The sequence below is a fragment of the Syngnathus acus genome, chromosome 9 (assembly GCF_901709675.1).
Source record: "Syngnathus acus chromosome 9, fSynAcu1.2, whole genome shotgun sequence".
Classification (NCBI taxonomy): domain Eukaryota; kingdom Metazoa; phylum Chordata; class Actinopteri; order Syngnathiformes; family Syngnathidae; genus Syngnathus; species Syngnathus acus.
Genome location: NC_051094.1, coordinates 822,951 through 839,771, shown reverse-complemented (window position 1 = coordinate 839,771; position 16,821 = coordinate 822,951). Strand labels below are relative to the sequence as shown.

The 16,821-nt window shown below is 42.6% G+C and overlaps 1 long non-coding RNA gene across 1 annotated transcript in view; it reads right to left on the bottom strand.

Annotated features, from left to right (window-relative positions):
* Positions 1-1,546: 1,546 nt before the first annotated feature.
* Positions 1,547-16,821, bottom strand: part of LOC119126715 — a 55,488-nt gene continuing 40,213 nt past the window's right edge. Inside the window, exons 4-5 of the long non-coding RNA XR_005098688.1 lie at positions 9,799-9,892; positions 1,547-2,210 (exon numbers count right to left, since the gene is read on the bottom strand). This is a non-coding gene — a long non-coding RNA (uncharacterized LOC119126715). The remainder of the gene's footprint in view (positions 2,211-9,798; positions 9,893-16,821) is intronic.

Below are 16,821 nucleotides of genomic sequence, written 5' to 3'. Positions count from 1 at the left end.
CAAAGGACACGCGAGGTTTAGAAGCACGGCAAACGATTGATACAAGAAGTCTGCAGAAATCTTTCAAGTCCCCATCCATTTTTACCAACTCATTTACCCGATGACGTTTCTTGTTGCCATAGCCACCGAGCGTAGCAACAATGCTCCCGTCACGCGTGCTTTGCTGCGTCCTTTTCCGCAGATATGCGTCCATGAGGGATGTGACTGCGACACATTTACTAAAGGGAATGAGAGCAGACATTTTGATTGGCAACACATGGAGTGTTCACGCCCACAACGGCGCAGCTGTGAAATTACCGACACCCTGTCTAACACGTCTCCGCGCATATTTATGCGGCGTTGGATTTGTGAAAATCGAGTCCTTCAGCCTCTTTCTGTTGCTTATCTTATTTATTTATTTTCAAAATGTACTCTCGTCACACCATTATTGTCCAAGGTTACAAGTCTGGCCATGACAAATAAAAAGGCTCGTGTTTAATTCCTGGGACTAGATGATCAACGTGTTGTTTGCTTTCCTTTATTGACCCGTCCTCCCAAATGGACCTGTGCAATATTGACTCCGAACGCCACCGGGAAGACGAGTTTTATGGGACAGCCGAAGAATGACGCAAGGTCCCTGGACAGACGCGTTAACTTTTAAGCTTGTTGTTTCTCCACATGCCCTCCAATACGCTTAAACGGCGAGCGGAGATGGAGGGAAAGAGAGCGAGAGGACAGACTAATCCGCCTCAGCGACTTTGGGACCAGCTCGCTTCTCCTTCAGGGGTGGTGAACATGGCTGAGCGCTGCCAGCCAGCCAGCGTGCACAAAGACCAAATGTTTCCACATGAGCAGGGGAGGAGGAGAACAGTGACAGCGACAATTCCCAATGTCACAATCGGAAGGTCATTTTGAAGCGTGGAGGTCTGCCTGCGTACAAAAAAAAGAGACGTGACTGCAAATGGATTTCACCAGTCTAAATGTAAAATATGGTTTTTTTCTTTGCCTGCTTATACCATGTGAAGGGGAAGACAGGATCCAGACATGGATCAGAACTTACTATCTGTTACTTTTATTTTCTAGCTGCATCATGAGAACTTGCAAAGTTTGTGAGTTAATCTCCAACAAGACTCATCCGTATGAAGGATTTGGAACTTTGTGAGATCTTCAATCATAGCGACTTTACTTTCAAGTAATTCTTTATTTACCGGCATCCCGGAATGTTTCGTTTCAGAAAAAATATCTTTTTTATGAGGGTTTCCGTGCAAGACTCTGCTGTGAAACTCTTTTTATCGTGACTGCTGGTTGTGAGATGACAGTCATGACAAGTGTCTTCTTTCTTGCATTACCATTTTAATATGTCTATATTTTAGGTTTCAATTCCATTTAAATTGTACCCAAATAAATAAATAGATAAAGAAATAAATGAATACATTCCATTTAAATTGTACCCAAATCAATAAATTAAAAAATTCAATTCAAATTGCTGAAACACGCAAACAATGATGTATCCAATTGCAATATAGCGTTCAAGTGATTTCCACTAATTCAGCTTTCCTGATTTTTTGGCAAATGCGTGTGTGTGTGTATTCATTCATGCGGGCAGACTCCTGCCATCTGTTTAGACAAGATATGCCACCTTGTCTCTATCCTGTGTGTCAACGACTATCAGCTCGGTGCCCAGCCGCAGCTAATCGCTGAGTGATGTGGTCGAGCGGAGCTATCTTTATCAACTAAATCCTAATTGGGAGTCTTATCTCATTTCAAAAGTCACATCAAGGAGAACCCATTCATTTGTCATTATGAAATGATGGGAGAAATAAGGAGTGAATTTGTTTTTTTTTCCATCTTTTGTCAGCCGCCATAAACATCTTGTGTCTGGGACTTTTGATTTGGGTTGTCCCGTTCTCGTTCTTCTCCGCCTCAGATCAGGCAACTGTCTTCTCTGCTCTCTTTCCTTTTGTCTCCCTGTGCAGCCAGTGTCAATGTTCTGGATCAGTGAACGGGCCAGATGGCTGCAGAAAGCCGTCCGCTCTCTCTCTCTCTCTCTCTCTTTGCTCTCCCTTTGCTCTCCCATCTCCTTTCACAAAAGTTCTCCATCCCCCGTCGTGTCGAGCCATAGCCTTTCTCTGGCGAGTCCATCCTCACGCTTGCCCAAGGCTCTGCTGTCAAACCTCTGCCGAGCTTGACTTTCCCCGGCCTGACGGCGATGTGTCTCCTGCGCCGTCTCCCTGAGAAACAAAAGCGCTGATTTAGTTCTCAGCATGCTTCGCTCCTGTTCAACCTGATCACGGTTATGCTCGCATTACAATTTGAGTCGCTTTTTATTTTTGACCTCCTATGCTTCTGACAAAGCTACCGGTTGAAATGCTCACAGCACGGAGACTCGGAAGGAGGTTCCGCTTTATTTTAATCACGTCGCAACAACAAGCACAAGTGCTGCTTGAGAGCGACTCCTCCTCGCTTCTTTATCTCACGGCACTCGTGCGGCCCCATCAAAATGTTTTATTCCACTTGCTATATGTAAAGCAATAAAACGCAATTGCATTACACATTACAAGAAGGCTGATCAATAAATCATACTTGATCACGCGGCGCACTCTACGCCACCATGATTTCTCACTCGCTCTACAATGAAGCAGCGATGTGTGTTTTTTGCTTAAGCCTGCTTGTAATTATCTCAATTATTAGCCTGTTTGTTCACGCTGACCTCTACACCAGGAGGGGAGGGGGAAGGGGGGGGGGTCGTAGCACAGTAATATCCCGCCAGTGGCCCCCCTGGGAATTTATTATCTCAGGCACAGCGCAGGTAAAGCTACATAAACCGGCAAATCAATACTCATCATTTAGCGGAACACGCATGTGAAAGGTGAAAATGTAATTTGGGCCTCCATTTGGCCGTTGCAGTGTAACGGCCTCCAAAACACGTGAGCGTTAAAAATCATACGGCCTCATAAAAAGTCGCCGTCCTTTGAGATTTGGTTAAATATGAAGCGTGGATTGCTTTCTTTTCATAGCTCCGCCATCTCTACTTTCCAAGTTTTGGTTCGGCGAGCGGTGAATACACATAGCGGCGTGTATTGAAAGGATGCCCACCGCAGCGTTTGGCGCTCTTATACTGTGACGGCGCAGTTTGCTTTGAAATTTCCCAACCAGATTGACACCTTCAAAGGCTCCTACGAGAAAAGGATGGGAAAGGCGTGTTCATTTAACAACTGAGTGGATTACATCCCCGAGACGAGGACCTCTGGCGCTAATTACAACATAACCATTAGGCACAAAGCATGCTGGTCTCAGCCGGAATTGGGTTTTAATTGGACCGCCTTAATTGCTTGATTGCACACAGAGGTGGAAATTAAAGTGGCGACTAAATCCTGCTGAGAGGTGGCGCATGTGGAAGCGAAATGCAACAGTGACGAGGAGCCCCCACCCCCAAAAACATTTTTTTTACACAGCTAAAAAAATCAGTATTACTATAAAGAGCAATGGAAAGAATTCCAAAAATATCCAAAAATCAATTATCTGGTCTGGCACCTGGTGGAAGCGAAATGCAACAGCGACGAGGAGCCCCGCAAAAAAAACATTTTTTTACGTACCACAAAAAACTCAGCATTACTATGTTCTCTATAAAGAGCATGCGAAAGAATTCCAAAATTAATTATCTGGTCTGGCACCTGGTGTTGACCCAAGCATTTGACAGGGGGATGGGGCAGTGCCCCCGCAGCCCCCACTCTAGCGCCGCCAGTGTTTCAAGATTCAAGAGTTTTTATTCGCCATGTTTGAGCGTGCCAAACAAGGAATTTGACTTCGGTAAATCACAGCCTCTGTTCAACATTTAGGTGACTAACAACACTCAGGACATGTGAAAAATGGCAAATATTCTCCAACATCCCCTGATCTTAAACTCCCGAGAGGGCAAGGAAGAACTCAAAACTCCAGCTAGGGGAACTGAGAAACCTTGAGAAGAGACCACAGATGGGAAGGTCCCTTATCCAGGATGACCAGGCTGCAATGGATGTCAACACAAGTCCTTCTAGTGAGGCCTTCTGAATTATTAATGACGCCTCTTAGACTCGCTCGGTGCCTCGTTCTCCCCCCTGTAAACATTTTTAAAAGCAAACATGCCCCAACAGCGCTATTGGCCGGAAGAATGTGCAAAGCACCAAAGCTGCGATATGTTAAACCATCTAATAGTGAGGGCCCGTTGCCTTTTGACCGAGGTTCACACAAAAGTTAAGTGGGTCATTTTGACAATTTCCACAGACGGCCACGCTTAACAAGGTATTATAAAGCCAGCTGCTCTCCCTGCAGCGACTTCTGACCTTTTCATTATCCATCACAATCAGCCTTGTGACAAAATCATCTCCATCTTTCTTTCACCTGCTGCACGATGCATCAGTATGCGTTGGCAGTCACTGAACACAATACAGTGTCAAATTTCGCTTTGGTTGCTTTCAAATCAAAAAAGGGCATCATCACCTGGAAAATGGATTATTCATCCCAAATGTCTTCGCTATGAAACAAAAAACGTTCCATTACATTTGGAGTGGACTGGTGTGGAGTATTTAACCTGAGGATGAAAGACATTTACAGAAAAGCAATGCTGTTTTAGCTCTAAAGGTGTTTTGATGTGTGTAGGTGGTACACAACTGGGATGGGCCTCATATCGGATTGATTTCTCAAGTGCAAAAGATTCATTTGACAAAGTCCAGCAGGGCAAGGTTGCCATGGCAGCTGTAAGCCTTTTTGATAAATATTTCCACTTATTGCAGCATCCTTTTCTGCTCCAATTACATATTTTTGCTGTTTGCCTTGACTACATGTAACCAGTAATTTAAAAGCATCTCCTTTCCGTTTCAATATGAAATTCAGTGACATTATGCAATTATGGTTCAGGGACAAATTGGGAAATGATTGTAGCGCGGCTTGGACAGCAGTGGACTATTACGTCGATATCCAAAACTGTCGAGCGTAATGCTAAAACCCGGAGCAGCCAAATGTTCAAACATCATTTTGCACTTAACTTTGCTTTTGTTGGAATATTATCCTCATGATTGCAGATTGCTCACCTGATTGAAATGACAAGTCGTAGCAACCTTTCTCAAAGTGCACAGCCGTGTTTCTTTTTGCAGGCGGGCAATTAAATAAAAACATTAGCAGACCAGTCGGAGATATTTTCGGGCTCCGGTGGAATATTGCCACCAATGGGCAAGGTTTTTTTCTTCTTGTTTGTTTTCAAAGGGAAAATAGTTTTGATGTTTTGTACTTCTTGTTTTTTGTGTTTGCGCCACACTGTTTAATGTAGCAATACAAAATTCACTCTGGGAATAGGTGAAAAATACTTGTATTCAAAGTAGAAAGTGCAGCCAAAGGAGAATTACATAACTGATTATGTTTACAAAAAAGACTTTGCAATATCTGTTACACAAGATGGAATAGGAAATGACATGAATGATAGAATTCTGCCAGGAACGGATTTGCTCATGAATCACAACCATTAAATTCTGCCTCTTTGACAATTAATCGATCAAATTGTTGTTTTTTTTGTCCATGATTGTTAGCAACATTTGCTACCGATACAATTGTGAGGCACGGTTCGCTCACTAGCTATACCTACCGCTATATTAGAACGGCTCATTGTTGTCGTCGTGTGCACACCCATCACAAAGAGATAGGTGGAATAACAAGGAGGCACTTATTTAACGTTTCAAATGATTTTTTTAACCCGAAATTATCATGATCCATCATTTTGTGATTTATCGTGAAATCACTGCTGTGGGAAAAACTCTTTAGCCGCCCCAATTTTCTACTTAACAAAAAGCGTATAAAGCGAGAATGTAATATCTCACTTAATGGCCTGATGGGATTTAAGCGTTAATTGCGAGAACGTGTTCCTTAATGTGCATCAGAATTAGTCATTGCGACGCTCATTAAGCAAATTAACCGGCACCACAACAAGCATTCGGGAAATGTGTTGAATTGATCCCGCCCCCTTTCATTGTAAGACTCCAGGGCTTACGGTCTTAATTGAAAAACATTTAGCACTGGTGAGCTAATGGTACATGCTACTTACTTTCATGCTAGTCGCACGAGTTCGATCCCTGGTTAGGATTTTAAAAAAAACTAAAAGGTATCCGGCATTCGTTCTGTCGACACTCTACTTTCGGTTTGAGAAAACTTCTCCAGGTGAATTTAGGACTCGGCGGCAAGGGGATTGCAATGTCAAGCCATATTGACCAGGCAATGCATTATACTGTCGCTTTGCCTCGAAGCCGCAACTTTGAAATATATAAATGTCACACACTTCTCTCGGAAAGAAATACTGTGCGAGAAATGTCTTTTCAGACGCATTCCTCTCGACAGCAAGAAATAGGTACTATTATAGGATCATTGTGTGAGATGGACAACAATATTGGACTCGTTAATGGTTGTGTCAAATTGTCATCCCTCTTTATGTACGTAATGTCACAGCATTGTGAAGCTGTTTATGGTGGCAGAGTTTGATCAATGGCTGTGGCTTTAAGACATGTATCCGTTCCACACTGATGTCTTACAGTAAGGGAATGAAGACGGTGCAGGTTCAAGATAGTACCTCGTCGGTCGGGATTTTATTCAGTAGGATTTGGCTCCTCACCTGTCATGATTTCTTCTTGTGTTGGTCATGGAATTATGAATTTGCTACACTGGTAGGTTCCTGTTGGACTTTTCAGCCATTGTTTCAATTTTTATTGTCATTTTAACAAAAATGGGTGGCCGTTGCGCTGATTCGTTAGTATTTGACCATGGGCATGTTTTTGGCTGCTGTGTCGCTTTTTGACAGATTTGTGCGCACTGGCGGAAAATTAAATGTACCGTAATTTTCGGACTATAAGTCGCGGTTTTTTTCATAGTTTGGGTGGGGGGGGCGACTTATACTCAGGAGCGACTTATATACATATATATGTTTTTTTTCACTTTTTTGAGCATTTTATGGCTGGTGCGACTTATACTCCGGTGCGACTTATAGTCCGAAAATTACGGTAAATAATTTATACATAATAAATCATTATGAATATTTATTTACTTGTTGAAATGCTAAAAAAAACATTCTTTACCCTAAATCCGATAAAAACACACATTAAAAAAAAAGAGTAATGGCCCATCTCCAGCAACTTTATTTCTATTGGAGTAAAACTAAAATGATTTTAAAGGATGCTTGAACTTTGCTCCACCGTGTCTTCATCGCTAATCGGTGATTACTTTTTGCAATCTCACCTTTGACAGTTTTGTAGTGACGCAAGAGCCTGAAAAGACATTCTCAGGGTGATTCAAAGTAGTGTCCTAGAAATGTGAAAGTAGATATACGGTGTGGATTACTGTGACCGACCTTTTTATGCCACCTTGATGCCGCCAATGAGACGTCACTTTATCACAGAGCAGCAAGCGCACGAACAGACAATGGATGTCTTTGACATCTAATTCTGGGACGGTGTTTTATTCCCTGCTCCGTTATGTGGATACTTAAGAGAAAAGTATTCAAGCTAGTAAAGTTTAAATTGCGTTTTTTCCCGTCTTTTATTGTTCGTTCATCATGTCCAAATGCTGGAAATGCGGACGATTAAATGCTAATGCTAACATTGCTTATGCTAGCAACCCTGTAGCTGTGCTTTAGCTTTGGCGTTTTATTCACTGCTTCATTATTTGGATACGTAAGAGAAAAGTCGCTAGTAAAGTTTAAGTTGCGTTTTTTTCCGTGTTTTTTTGTTCATTTATCTTGTCCAAATGCTGGAAAGGCGGACAATGCTAACATTGCTTATGCTAGCAATCCTGTTGCTGTGCTTTAGCTCTGAAAGTGATGGTGTAATCCATCTTCCAATTTACTGCAATGGTTTGGCGAGACAAAATATTTTTTTTTTTGCTGTTTCCAAATCTAGATACAGTGCAGTATATAGTCCTGATGTTTCCCAGCAGACACTGTGACCCAAATCTGGGCACATCTCGCTGATGCAGCCATTAACTTTCCAGCATGTTTCGAGCCAACAATCGTCAGAATACATCAGAGCATGTGTGACGCACTTAACAGTCCACATTGTGCCAAAATGAGATATTAATTAATGTTAGTCTAGCGTCAGAAATCTGCTATTGAGAAAGCCCTCTAAATGACTCTGGTCTTCTGAAAACAAAATTCCACCACAAAGTTTTGAAACAAGGCAAAGATATTTCTTCTTTGTGGTTTTCCCGTTTCTGCCCTACAGGGGTTTTTTGCTCACCAATTATTGATGAAGCTTGATTCATAATGCATTCCAAAAGTGACAGTTGGATTCCCACGGAGAGACGGATGCGTTAGTTTTATGGTCATATTCAAGTAAAAGTTTCAGCGTTGGCAGGCTTGGACGATCTGGATGAGTAGTAGGCGTTGAGTGCATCATTTTGAGTGTGACTGGAAATTATGGCATTTTCTGCACAACATCCACTGTAACATGCGGTAGTTGTGGGGATTTATATGAAAGATGTTGCCCATTACAAATCCATTGACCACAACCTCAGTATCATCTTTTATCGAAACCCAAGTTTCAAATAGCTTCTTTCTGGAGACTGACTTACTGTTGAGGAATTGCATCGTTTTCACTTGATGTCTACTACAGCCGGACTGGCTAAATCACTTATGAGTAGAGCATCAAATCGCTTTGCCTGGTTTCATTAGGACATTCGACATCCGGGGAAATCAAATATATTAGCTTTTCTGTCATTCTTTCAGCAGTGGTTTTTATGAGTCATAAAAAATGTTACAAGAAGCGACAGTTTGTTGGAGCTTTGCTCTGCAGATCGCAGCCTTTTAACACTCCGTCACTTAGAGGTGAAGGTTGCATTCCTCCTCGGGGAGCTCTGCACGGGGGCACAGCAGGTAAAAGTGACACACCTCCTTATTAGTCCACAACTTCCACGCTCCTGGGAAGGTACACATTTATTTTGCGGTTCTGCCCAATGCACTGAGTGCCCATTAGGGAGAACTGCGGCGTTGGGCCCGAACTGCCTCCTCTGAAGCTCCAATAACAGACGTCAGGCTAATATGATCAGCAAGTGCTTTAGAGGGATTTTCTGTTGGCGTTTCTCGCACGAACGAGTATAAATGGTGATCAAAGTGGCGGGCGACGAGCGTGAAGCCGCTTCCTGCGGACAGGACATGTATCAGACGCGTGTCGCTAAGGGCGGCCTTTTGAAAAGTGGAGTAAATCCCCGTAGCTTGGCAAATTTAGCAAAAACTGGGAGAGAATTAACTTCAAGCATGAATGGTGGAGCTTAATGCTTTTCAGGCACCGAGGACATCTTGTTTGGTGTGATAAGTGAGAGCTGTTGTTTGACTTTGTCAAAGCAAAACTAAAGCCCCGTATCTACACAGCTCCCATTCTCCGCTTGTGTTCACAGGACAATGCTAACAGTTTACTCTTTCAAAGCACAGCCGAGCATTTGTTACGTATAATGTGTGCGAGCCCCAAATTCAGTGGCTTCTTTGGTTAACGTATCTTTGTAACAAGTCTATTTGTGGATACGTCCATACAGAAGTTGCACCGTCCATTCTCGAGAAAGTTAAAGACTCACTGGTGTCAAACTCGAGGCCAGGGGGCCAGGTCTGGCCCGCCGCACTGTTTTAAGCGGCCCGCGAAGCAAACTTCCACATCGCTGAAATCTGTGCCAAAATCTCAAATTGGCATGTGTCATGAATACTATTTTTTTGTTACCCTTTTTATAGTCATTTGAACGAGCTATTATTTCTAGTCATCAATTTGTTGTGTATATGCAATAATACAATGAGACGATGAAACATTGATTCAATCTAACCGTCATGACGGCCGCTCAGTGTTGTTTTTATTTCTCAGCTTAACATTTCTTTGTCTGCATTTTGCACTCTTCCACACTGACAGTGGGTCCTGACCTGTGGAGAAAACAACCCAAAAATTGCAGCTGTCGGTATTTTTGTTAAAGCTGCTGTTTAGTATCACTCTTGTTCTTGGATGTCTCCAAAGAAATGCATTTACTCTTGCTGAAAAGATGGTGAAAACAGCATCCTTTCGACCAACGCCATTGCGAGAGGGCCACAGGTTACGCTTGCATTGGGTTAACCCTCGGCGCACTCCCGTGAAGCTCGTTCAAACTCCTTCATGAAAGTGGCTTGTTTTTTTTCCCAGTTCTTTACTGCGTGTCTGAGATGTTTGCGTCGACTCCCCTGAGTGACGGCAACCAATGGCTCTTTGCAATTCAGGCCCACGGTGGCATGCTGTAAATGTTGTTGCCAGTCTGGAGGGAGCGCATTAAGAAGCCGTCCCTGCTCATCATCAACCTTTTCACACTGCTATGAAAAATTCATGGCTCTGCAGCACGAGTCAGGGCCAGCACCGGGAGGGAGGCTGCTTTTCTTTGGACACTGTCTCAGAGAAACACAGTTGACGGCAAATTTCAACCTGCCTTGTCATAACGGGCCACCTCATAAGCTTGAACAAATCGTTCAAATATCCAGTTGCCAATTATTTGCGTTGGGATTGGTCGGCCTTGACTTTGACTGTAATATGAAATGACTTCATTTTGAGGGTATTACATCGAGATATTAACGTAATAAAGATGTGACAGATGGCGAATGGAGGTACAAATTGAATGTAATGAAGCCAAACTTGGGGAAAAAAATCGAGAAAGGAATCCTTTACATTCAGACACGCTTCTCACTGAGCACATGTTGATTTAAAGTTAGATCATTTCTGCAAACATATCAACAAGCACCTAGATCTGATCGCTCATGAATTATTGATTGGATGGAGCAGAGGTGATCCGAAGTCAATATTTAATCAGGAATCCAGATTCTCTCGACTGGTGAGAGGAAGATTTTTGTAATTATTGCACTGGATCCCATCCCAGAATTCCATCAGTGACACAGCAAATCACAAAATTGAGAAGCGCCTTTATTGTACCTACGTCGGGTCCAGAGTTTCTTTCCCGGAAACTGCCGTGATTGAGATAAAACAGACAGGTTGCGATTGGTTCCAAAAAAAAAAAAAAAAATGGGAGGACCTGTTCATGATTCGGGGCAGACAGTTGAAAAACATGATCAGTGTGAAATGAGTGCCAAAAGTGGCAGTTGTTAGCGCAAGCATTAGGATGTCTCAGAAGGGGATGCTGCACCTATCACCAAGCCAAGAGGCATCATCTGTTATCATCATTTGTCCAACCCCTTGCTGGATTTCAAAATAAATCACTCGGTGAGTGAAAATGGCAGCGAGCTTCGCCAGTGGATATTTTGCATTTGGAGCCTCCAAATCTTGGCAATGATGTAACCAAGTAAACAAATGGTCGTGCTGGGTACTGATTTTCATTCAAGTGTATTTATGTCTTTGACAAATAAAATAAAATACTTGAAGTGAATAGTTGCTTGACCCGAGGCTACTGTATGTTGACTGCAATCGACTGGCCACCGGTCTCCGGTTTCGAACTCAGCCGGGATAAGCTCCGGATCAGTCGAAAGCCTAATGAAGACAAGCGGTGTAGAAAATGGATGAATTGATGTATCCACACGGAAGCAGGTTGAAGTCTCAGAAGAACGCCCAACGAAAAGCCGTTCCTGCCGGACACGGCGGGCCACGGCACTAATTTAATGCTGCTTGCACAAGTTGGCTCGGGGCTTCCGTTGAGCAATGTACCCGTTCACAGTGTGTTTAATCAGAAGTGCATGATGGATGGCAGATGTATGAGCGGCCATGATGAATTCTGCAGTACGCCAGGATGCCTAATCACAGGAGCAGCAATGCACACATGACCTCTCCCGATCTGCCTGCAGACGTCTTTTGGCTTCAGCAAAGGTTGGAAGGGGGGTTTGAAGTTTATTAGTCGTCCACGTGCTGAGATTTCAGCCACATTGCTGCTGGCTGTGATTCACTAGGGAGGCTCCTCTATCCCAACAGTGAATAGCATAAGTATACGCACCCCTGTTCAAACGTCAGCTTTATGTGATTTCAAAAATGAGATGACGATATATTCCTTCGAAACTGTTGGCGCTACAACCTTCAGAACATGAATCTGTTTTTAAACAAGGGAAGTAAAAGCAAAATAAAAGGATTTCTGTTCTTTTTTTTGCTTTCTAACCAACATTAATTTTACTCACAATTGTAGGAACAGTTAACATTCATTTTCAAGTGAGATTTAACCAATATTGATATTACAAACTAAAAAATATGAACAACTCTAAATAGTGTTGACTCTATTGCTAAATGTGAAAAATTAATTTCCTGTATGAAAACAAATTTTTGACTTGCCTTTGATTAAAAAAAAAAAATTGGGTGCTTCCAATTTGTATTATTTTTCTTTTTGTATGCAACTGTTTTATTCCCACATTTCTCACATATTATATCTTATTTTTCTTCTTTCGCTACCTAGAAGAACAAATGAGCCATAATTAAGACAATACTCGGCGCTAGCCCGCGCAATCATCTGCAATGGCTATATTTAAATCTTGCCTGGTAATGTCTCAGCAACCAGCGGGAGAGGAAAAGGTAAACCAAAAAGTAGGCCAGATTTGAGCCTGCAGCAGCTCCAAACAAAAAAAAAGATTGTCTCCATCCAATGTGCTGTCGTGACAAAAGCACATCAAGCTTGAGAAACTGGTCGTCTTTGCATAGCCCGTCAACTCCAATGAACAAAAAAGCACTATTGATTTGTTTTTGTTCTGCCAAATCTGACAAGTTTTTATGCCAGGAAGCTCAAACAAAAGTTTTCTGAATAAGAAGAAGATGCAAACGTATTCCAAAATCATGGATCCACCATTTGTGGAGGAATTCTTTAATTCAAGCAAATCGATACAACTTTGTCACGTTTGCCGCTCAGAATGAAAATCCACCCTGGCTTTTCGGGATGACAGTTCGGTGCTCAAGATCTGTCATCTGACAATGTCCACGGATTTGCAAGAGCCGCGCATACATGATGCTCCTCGTCAGGGTTGCAGAACACACAGCCAAGATTTCAAAGTCAAAAAGTCAAAGTCAGCTTTATTGTCAATCTCGTCACATGCCAAGACACACAAAGAAACCGAAATTACGTTTCCACTATCCCACGGTGACGAGACATAGTACACGATAGACATACAAGCAAACGACAAAATAAAAACAAGAAGGCACAAACAATAAATAATAAGAGTGATGAATAAATAAAAAATAAACAAATAACACAATAAATAAATAAATAATTATAATAAATAAATAATAAATAAAAATATTCACATGGCGGCTGTGTTTGCAGAGGGCAGCTTGCGCATGTTGGATAAATGCCGTAATTATCCGATTATATCTAAATCCTCAGAAATGGCTACGTGCAACGGAACTCTACACATATCTCGGATTGAACTCGAAATGGATTTCGGTCACGAGCGGAAGACCGACACGGACATTGGAGTTTTAAAACGACGACGACACGGTTGGGTGTTTGTCGCCGCGACCGTTCCTGAACGACGCTCGTCTCTGAAGCGCCATCGTGTCCCAAAGCGAAAGAGCTTCAAGTGACTCCCTCAACGGAAGGAACTGCAAAGTCTTCAACATCAAGGCTTCAGATCTTTTTCCTCCCACTTGAAGTGAATTTCAAATACGAAAAGCGGTTTGTCCAAGTTGCGAGACAAAGAGTGAGATTCTAAAGGAATTCACTTGAGGTGTGTTTTTTATGTGTGTGTACAAACAAACACAAAGGAATCCAGAAGCGGTGGACACTCTTTTTCATTTTAAACTTCGGGAAGTGGCTTCTTCTAAAGGGGGGATATCGACCCATAATGTCCCATCTTAGCATCGTTGATGTCTCAGAATCTCCACAGATGTTATTTTTCAATCTGTTTTTCAAACCACGTGGGGTCACTTCCAGTCCACTTTAAAAGTACATATTGTACTCAGTGTCTATCAATCTCAATCTGTAGCGCAGAGTCACACATGATGTGACCGATACCCTGTCAGTGTCATGCGGCCGAAGGCGAACTGCTATTCTCCACATTGGCTGTGACTTTGCCCGTGATTGATTGCATATCGTTTCCTTGACAGCCAATATTCTGTAGGACTGTGAAGAAAAGCCAAGTAGTCCACTCCCGCCCCCCTGGTTGTTATGGATGCTCACCATTCCATGCATTCATCTTTTCACCTTCTCAAAGTCGAGCCGAATCGTCGTTAAATCACCCCGTGTGGAATCTCTCGGCGGCGACATATTGTTCTAATTTACGAACATGGATTCCATTGTGACCCTCGCGATGTATGTCTTTGCATACATTACGTATGCTCGTGCGGTTAAACTCGGAACGGGTAAACGGCACGGAGGAATTTACGATTTACAAGGTTATAAAAATGGATCATTTGTTGCGGCGATTAAATGAGTGTGAGTTTGTTTATCAGGACAAGCAGCCCATGAGACAACAGCTGGTTGGAAAGAAGCATATGTCATTTCAGATGATTTAAAGGATACCTCTGTGTGTGTGCGTGTGTGTCTGTGTGTGCGAGTGCATGCGTGTGTGTGTGTGTGTGTGTGTGTGTGTGTGTGTGTGTGTGTGTGTGTGTGTGTGTGTGTGTGTGTGTGTGTGTGTGTGTGTGTGTGTGTGTGTGTGTGTGTGTGTGTGTGTGTGTGTGTGTGTGTGTGTGTGTGTGTGTGTGTGTGTGTGTGTGCGCGCGTGTGTGTGTGTGCGCGTGTGTGTTTGAGAGTTCTTTCGATTAAAAACACTTGTAAAGTTTTGTAATCAAACCATTCACTGTTTTACCACCCGGGCTTCATCAACAAATAATCTACGTCCAATTAATTTTCTCAAATGGTGGACTTGAAGTCAGGAATTGTTTGGTATACAGTTTGAATGAAAAGTATATTTGAATTCTTATTAACTCCACCCTGATCTTTGCACCGGGAATACGCAACGACGTACAATCTGAGATCACTTTTGAAAAGTATCTGGAACTAGTTTAACTATTTACTGTCAACATATAAACCAGAGCGGAGCCATCGCAAAAACTGCAGCTCCACATGCTGATCAATTAAATACGATTGATCTCGATTTTAAAAAAAATATCAAATATCTCCGTATTATTTTTTTATTCCAATTATCTAGTTCAGAGTCATGGCTTATCTAAAGTCTATCCCAGATGACTTCAGGCAAAAGGTGAACTACAAAGTGACCCGTTCCAACTTGTTATTAAAAAAGAAAATATGGTAACTTCCTACCCATCGTTAAAAGAAATCTGTGACGATGGCTCAATAACTGTCAACGGGAACCTGCAAATTAAATTGCACAGACACAATATTGAATAGTTATATAACTTGTAACCTTTAACAACTTGAAAAAATCCTGGCAACATCTTCACTCTATTGATCACCAGCTTAACAAGCCAAGAAGGGGAAGTACTGCTTAAATATATCGATATATTTAAACAATCCCTTTTTTAGATTTACTGTATTACCATTTAAAAAAAAAAAAAAAAGACCTCCCATCAACACGTTGTCTGCAGTAGGGGGCAGAAGCGACCCTCTTAGCACAAACCGTACCTCTTCCTGCCACAATCCAGAAAATACAGACAAAAGTAGTACAAAGCTTTAGTATGCCACCCTCCTCACTTCTTTCTATCCTCAGCCCTTTTGCATTTCTATTTTCTTTACGAATCATCCCTCCATCAACTCCCCAGGGTGGGCAGCACTCTGCTGAAGGGGTGTTCTTGTTGCTGCCCAATCCCCCGCAGCAGTTAATCGTAGCATGAAGCTATATCATGTGTGGAGCCATCGAAAGGACAGTGATTACACTAACAAGCAGTGGATGGTGGGGGGGACGTGACGGCTGGCATCCTTCCGTGAAATAAAAAAAAAAAAGTCTGAAAATATAGAAAGACTATTTTGATACATTTCTTGGGCATAGCGTCAGAAGAAAACCAAATCAAGAGGCCTCTTACTTCTATAAGCAAATATTTGACATCTAGCGCATTTATCTTCCTCGCGTGTTCTTCTCATCCAAAGCCATTTCTCTCACGTGTTCCTGATGCATGCTGGAAAAAAGGCTGATTTATGTTTCTTCTATTTCTGGCCTGATGCCACTCTCTTGCCATCCTCTCGTTCCTGTTCCTGCTGCCTTGCTGAGACAGGCGGTGGCCTAAGGGGCTACACAGGCCGAGTTCACCGACCTGTTTTGAGAGAATTTTGGCATGTCCTTTTATTGGCCACGCACACTAGTTCTTTGGCTGTCCAGACTTCCTTCCTTTCTCTGCCAGCATAGAAGTTTCAGTGATGGGGAAAATTGCGCAGAGGCTTCGAAGCGGGTGTTGAAAAATCCAGGAAGTCATTTATGAAGCATTAATCCGAGTATGATTACGTTAAAGACAAATGGTGTCACCTTGCGGTTTCGAGTAAACCGCCACATGAAGGCTATGATGTAAGCAAATGTTCTCGTTTGATGCGTCTCACTTTTTTCCAAATGTTTTGGGGTTCTGACAAGTCCAGAATTCAGCTCGGATCGAGACTTAGATGATGTTCTGAACTGGAACATTACAAAAAAAAAAAAACGACTCTATTTTCCCGACCATGTGAACAGGCCTTAACGGTTTGCGTTTGATTCTGACCTTCTGCTGTGACTGTATTGCCGGATTACTTACAAGATGGCTTTTAGGAAGGGAAGCAATATATCAGGACGGTAACAGTCAACGCAGGTCAATAACCTCACGACACAAGCGCTATTATTCACCCGTACCCGCGCACGAATCCATGCGGTCTCCCTTACAAGACACGCTGACAGCTCTATGAAAGTGCCGATCAAAGCGTTGTGCACATGACAGGCTAAAGCGACCCGGTAGAAGAGCATTGATCCTCGCCGGTGTGGACTCG